The following is a 7,350-nucleotide window of genomic DNA, read 5'->3' on the forward strand; positions in this document are numbered from 1 at the left end:
AATATATCAACAACGGAGCCGAGGGGGAAATCTCAAAGAAATGATTCCAGAAACAATCCCGAGGGTGAGAATCTCAAATATATTTCAGGAATGATCCCGACGGAGGAGAATCTCAAAAGAAAATTATTCCAGCAACATTCCCGACGGGGGAGAATCTCAAAGAAAAATATTCCAACAAAATTTCCCGACGGAGAGAGAATCTCAAAGAAAAATAAAAGAAAAATATTCCAACGATCCCGACGGAAGGACACCCCAAAAAATATATTCTAAAATCATCCCCGACGGAGAAGAATCTCAAAAGAATCATAAAGTAGATTCGCAAAACAAGGAGGAGGACGCCCTAACACCGCGGATGAAGAAGACATAACACCACAGTCCGAGATAAGACGAAGGAAAGGCGGTAAGGAGGGAAGGAGAGAGGGATGGAAGGAGGATGGGAGGGAGGAAGGGGAAGGAGGGAGGAAGGAAGGGAAGGAGGGAAGGAGAGAGGAAGGAAGGGAAGGAGGGAGAGAGGGAGGAAGGAAGGGAAGGAGGGAGGGAGGGAGAGAGAGAGAATGAATGAAGGAAGAAGAGAGGGAGGGGAGGGAGGGACAGAAGCACAGGGGGAAGGACGGAAGAGGTAGGGAAGGGCAGACGGAAGAACGGGGGGACGCAGGGAGGAAGCGGTGGACAGAAGACGGACAGAAGAACGGAGGAAGAGAGGGAGGGAGGGAGGGAAGGATGGACTGAAGCACAGGGGGAGGGTCGGAAGGAGAAAGGGATGGATAGAAGAACGGAGGGAGGGATGAAAGGAGGATGAAAGGGATGAAATGAAGCACGGAGGGAGGGACCGAAGCAGGGAGGGGAGGAGGCGGGGAGGGAAGGACGGAAGGAGGGAAGCAGGAAAGGAGGGACGAAAGGAGGGAGGGAAGCAGGGAGTGAGTGACGGAAGGAGGCGGGGAGAGAGGGACGGAAGGAAGGAAGCAGGGAGGGAGGGAGGGAGGCAGGGAGGGAAGCGGGGAGGAGGCGGGGAAGGAAGCAGGGAAGGCGGGAGGGGACGAGGGAAGCAGGGAGGGAGGGCGGGAGGGGACGAGGCGGGGAGGGAAAGAGGGACGAGAGGGGATTCTGCGAGAGGAGCTATGCCAGTCACGTCCCAGAAGGTGAGCGTGAACCCGCATTGTGTTGTTCTGGGAACACTTTCTTTCGCCGTCGCCCGAAGACGCCCAGTGCCGCTCCCACTAGCCTCTGTGTCGCCCGAGCCAGCCCACGGTCCATTCACCCGCTCACCCATTTCCTACCACGCCCATAACCTAATCCCCGACGCCCATCCCCTTCTCCCGGGGCCGCCCGTACCCACCGCCTTCCACCCGCAATCACCCACCCACACGCGCTCGGGCCTCTCACACATAAATCCCGTATAATCTGGCCTTAATCTCATCGATCCATTCCGTCGGTTTTGGCCCTTACCTCTGACCTTATCACCGTCATTTATTTTTATTCCTACCGCAATATCCCCCCCTTTTATCTCCCGTCTTTTAATTACACACAATCACGGCCGTTGCAGAGGACAATGGCGAGAGGGGGCTTCCTGCGTCGTTGCATAATGCTTCGTTTTGTTTTGTTTTTTTGCTTTTCAGTCGTATCAAAGGGTAATCTTGGAGAAGTAGGGGGGGGGGGGGTTGGCGTCGGACGTGTCAATATCATTAATAAAGATGGCGGTAGAAAGGCAAAAGAAGAAGAAGAAAGGGAAAAGAATTGATGAAGAACGATGATAACATCATTAAAGTGATAACATTAATAATGGTAATGATAATGGTAATGATGAGAAATAATAATGATGGTTATACTAACGAAGATGTTGCTGCTGACGATGATGATGATGAAAACGATAATTGTAATGATAATATTGATAATGATAATAATAATTAATGATAATGACGATTATACTAATACTAATTCCACTGATAATAGCAATGATAATGATAACAATAATGATAAAATAATAATTGTAATAATAATTGTAATAGCAACAATTATAAAAATAATAGAAATGATAATAATTATAATAATAATGATGATAATGCTAATAGCAATAATGATGATGACAATAATAATAATAATAATAATGATAATAATAATAATAATAATAAAAATGATAATAGTGATACTAATAATGGTACTACTAATTAAGATAATGATAATAATAATAATGATAATCATAATAGCAAGACTAGGTAATGGATTACCAGCGCACATGATAACGATAAAAAATACAGTAATGATGATAATAATGACATATAAAAATCATCTTGATAACAATATGATCAATGAAAAAAATCAATAATGGATATTGATGTAAAATTTCTAGCGAATTGTGATAAATATTTCTTATTGGATTTTGATGAAAAATTCTTGGAGGATTGTAATTAAAAATAACTAGTGGATTGTGATAAAAATTTACTAACAAAATGTTATGAATATTTACTCGCTGATTGTGATAAAATTTTATTGGCTGAACGTGATAAAAAATTATTGGCTGATTGTGATAAAAAAAATACTGACGGATTGTGACGAATATTTACTCGCTAATTGTGATAAAAAATTACTGACGGATTGTAATGAAATTTTACAAGTGGATTGTGATGAAATTTTACTAGCACATTGCGATGAATATTTACTTCCTATTTTAATGAACATTTATAGACGGATTGTGATGAAAAATTACGGACTAGTGATGAAAATTCACTAGCGGATGGCGAGGAAAATCTATTGATGCATGAGTATAGTGATGATGATGATGAAGATGAGCATAAGGAGATAAAAATGCCAGAGAAAAAGACCAATTAGTAAATACTGCTAGTTTAAAGGGCCATTTGGCAGTAAATCACGAGTAGATAATTTGAGTGATAATTTTTTCGATTTACCTTCATGAAAAGGGCGATCTAGATAGAATTTCCGGACAGACTGAGTAGATGTGTAGAGTAGAGAGATTAAAAAGTAGATTAAAGTAGATTAAAAAAAACAAAGAACGAGACTTTGCTTTAACTGGGTACTTGCCTGTTTGTTAATAATTACGTTAATAATTATTTCACAGTAAATAACGCATATCGACTTACTGATAGATGATGATCGTGATAATGTTAATGATTATAAAAAAAACAATGATAGTATTAATGATATCAACAATAACAACAACGATAATGATAATGATGATGATAATAATAACAGCAATAAGAATATAATGATGATAATGATGATAATATTGACAATGATTATATGATAATGATAGTAATAATAATGATAATAATAAAATTAATAATGATACTAATAATGATAATAACACTATTATTATTATTAATAATGATACTAGTAATGATAATAACACTATTATTATTAACAATAATAATAATAACAAAAACAACAATAATAATAACAATAATAACAATAATAATAATAACAATAACAAAAAGAAAATAATAAGAGCAATAACAATAATAGTAATGAACAAGAACAACAGTAACAGCAATAACAATAGTAATAGTAATGATATCAATAAAATTGATAGCAACAATAGCAGTTATAATAATACTTATTCTCCTTATTGTGATAGTAATAATGATAACAATGTTAATAATAATAATAATAATAAAATAAAGGATAATAATGATGATAATGATAATGATATTAATAAGAATCATAATAATGGAAATAATAATAACAGTAACAACAACAACAACAATAAAAATATTGATGATAATAATATTAATAATAATAATAATGGTAAGAGTGACAATAATGATAACAATAATGACAATAACAATGATAATAATTAGACTCGTAAAAAAAAAAAAAAAAAAAAAAAAGATATCAATAACAATATATTTTTTTAATGATAGCAACAGCAACCATAGTAACAACAACAATAACAATAACAAAGATAATAACAATAATGATTATGATAATAATGATAATAATAACAGAAATAGCAATAATAATAATAATGATAACAATAATAATAATAATAACAAGAATAATAATGATAATACAATGATAATGATTATGATAATAATAAGAATAAAAATAACAACAATAATGATAATAATGGCAATAATAATAATAATAATAATAATAATAATAATAATAATAATAATAATAATGATGATGATACTTCTACTAATAATAATTATAATAATGATAATATTAATCATGATAATGATAATAATAATAAAAAAAATAATAATGCTAATAATAATAATAATTATTATATTAGCAATGATATTAATGACTATGATAATAATGATGATAAAAATAATAACTATATAAAAATAATGATGATAATAATAATGATCATGATAATGATAATAATGATAATAATGATAATACTAATAACAATAATAATGAAAATAACAATAATAATGATAATAGTAATAATGATTATTGTGATGATGATAATGATGATAATAATAATAATAATAATAATAATAATAATAATAATAATAATAATAATAATAATAACAATAACAATAACAATAATAACAATAACAATAATAATAATAACAATAATAAGAATGATAATTATAATGAATCTAAAAATGATAACAATAATATTGTGTCATTACCATTAAACAGTAATGATAATTATAATAATAAGACAATAATAATAATAATAATAATAATATTGATAATGACGATAATGATGATGATAATAATAATGATAATGATAATAATAATGATAATAATACTAATAGTATCAATAATAATAATGACAAAAATAAAGATAATTATAATGATAATAGTTATAACAATAATGATAATGATAATAATTATAATGATAATAATGATACTACTACTACTACTACTAATAATAATAATAATAATAAAATAATAATTTTGATAATAGTAATGATAATTATGATAGTAATGGTTAATAATAATAATGACAATAATAATAATAATAACAATAGTAAAAGTAATAGTAATAGCAATAGTAATAATAATAATAATAATAATAATAATAATAATAATAGTAATAATAATTATAATAATAATAGAAATATGAATAATTGTAATAATAATGAGAATAATATCAATATCAATAATAACAATAATGATGATGATAATAATAATAATAATAACAATGATAATGACAATAAAATAATAATAATGATAATGACAATAATGGGAATAATAACTATGATAATCACTTAACTATCATGATAATCATAATAATAAAAGTAATAATGATAATAATGGCCATTACTATAATCATGAAACAATAATAATAGTGATAATGATGATAATAAAAATGATAACAAAAATAATGAAATGATAGTAATGATAGCGATAATAACAAGTCATTATCATTAAATGCAATTCTATCCTTATCAGCCAATCTTATTAACACAAATTATCATCACTGCTGCCACTGGCCTTGCTTTGATCACAATATATGATGTCAATGTAGTAATTATAGCATTAATCTGATGTATTGCAGCAACATATTACTTAATCCTTTCATAAAATCATTCAGAGAATGTTTAAGCTTCTCCTTGAACTGGTATGAGCAAATGGTCCTCTGAATAAATAAATATTTCCTTGGTGTGATGTGTGTTTATTTTGAAGACCTCGCTCGTTATGCAACTGCCTAAAACCGTGTTCAATTTATCGTTCATTTTTGTCATCGTTTGCTATTTCTCTCGTTCGTTTCACAGAGATTGGAAGCGAAAATCAGAAGATTTTATACTAAATAATTCTTCGAACAAGGCTTTCTTGTGTTGCACATGCTCGCAGCTATACACACACACACACACGCACACGAACAAGAACACATGACGCCCACACACGGACACGCGAGGCACCGCGGGACGCCCACACACGCATACAACCACGGACACGAGATATATAGACACGCACACGGACACCCAAGCGGCACTTGTAATAAAAAAAAAGAGAGAAGGGAGAAAAACCGACATACACCTCTCGAAACACGGGCGCCACTGCTCGTACGAGACTGCAAGCTCGGACCACACCTACGCGCCCAACGAGCAGCGACGGAGCTCTACACTGCCTGCTTACCCTGATGACTGGAAGGGCCGGAGGTGGGGGGGTGGGGGCGCCTGTGACGTCACTCGAGTCGCTGTCGGCGGCGTGTGTACACTGCAGGTTACGGGTAATCTTGACAATGGAAGGAAACTGTGGCTAAAATACGGTGTCTGGGAGACTTGAGAGATGTTAGCGGAGTTCACAGGTGCTGCCACAGCGTGTGTAGTGAAAAGTTTCCCGTAATTTTCACTCCGTGTCTGACTCAAGGTTCGTTGACCTTACCAGTTCCGGCGGCGAGAGATGCTCGGTATATGTCTCAGATTAGACAACACATTCGCGGCGAACTGAAAGTCCCCAGCGAAGGGCTCGGCTTGAGCAGGATTTTCACAGGAATAGGATGTCTATCTCCGCCTCGAACGCGCTGAGTGGGCCACCCGCAGGGAGCAGGAGCCGCGGAGAGCGCCTGCAATCCTGCCTCCACTCTCTCGTTTTTCTCCTCGCCTTTCTGTCACCCTCTCTTCCTTCACGTGACAAAAGGCGAAGCCATTAATTACGGATCTGTCTGTCAGAGAAGCCTCTCTGTCTCTCCTCCTCCCGTCGGCAGTCGGGCTGCTCTCACTCTCACCGCCGCACACTGGCTTACTCTACGTTATATATTTTTCAGTTCTTTTATATCACTACGAGAGCACACCTACGCGGAGGAGAGCGTGTGTGCTGCGGCGGCGGATAACGGCAAAACTTTCTCGACTCGTGGATGTCGAAGCTAAGTGGCAGCCTCACAGCGGCGGCAGCTGCGGTGAACCCGCTTGGCAGCAAAAAGGCAGGAGGTCCCGACGCGCTCTCACCTCACCCACGGTCGGGATGGCACTGGCAGGCGGCCTCTCGACGCGCGCCCATACCGAGCAGCGGCACGGCGGGCCCCTGCTTGTCCCCCCTCTCTCTCCCTTCTCCCTTTCCCTCCTCTCGCGCCCATGGCCCTCCCTCCCGCCCCTCCGCCGGCCCGCCCGCAGAAAGTCAGAATGCTCGCCTGGCGCTCTCGGCGGAGAGGCTTCACTTGACCTCGGCGGCCGTTTGGTAACACTTTCGGATGTCTTGGCCTTCTCGATCGGGTTCGAATGAACTCCACTCCCCAGTTGGGCTCTGGCTCAGGTAAAGATTTTATCCGGGGGAGAGAAAAAGGTGAGGGTCGCGATTTTTTCGTATATAGGAGACTCTTACTCACGCTGACACAGTTTCGGCTACACTAACTGCCACGCCGAAACAACAGGAAGAAAGGGACATTGGGACGGCGATGGCGGGGACGGAGACAATGGAACGGGACGGGGATGG

General features: G+C 36.7%; 1 protein-coding gene across 5 annotated transcripts in view; it reads right to left on the minus strand.

Moving 5' to 3' along the window:
- Window positions 1-6,900, minus strand: part of rk (G-protein coupled receptor rickets) — a 219,391-nt gene extending 212,491 nt beyond the window's left edge. For all 5 annotated transcript variants that reach the window (XM_070144059.1, XM_070144062.1, XM_070144061.1 and 2 more), the window contains exon 1: window positions 6,055-6,900. The gene's annotated coding sequence lies outside the window, so the exon portion shown is untranslated. The remainder of the gene's footprint in view (window positions 1-6,054) is intronic.
- Between the last annotated feature and the right edge of the window lie 450 nt (window positions 6,901-7,350).

Source organism: Penaeus vannamei, chromosome 31 (assembly GCF_042767895.1).
Source record: "Penaeus vannamei isolate JL-2024 chromosome 31, ASM4276789v1, whole genome shotgun sequence".
NCBI lineage: Eukaryota > Metazoa > Arthropoda > Malacostraca > Decapoda > Penaeidae > Penaeus > Penaeus vannamei.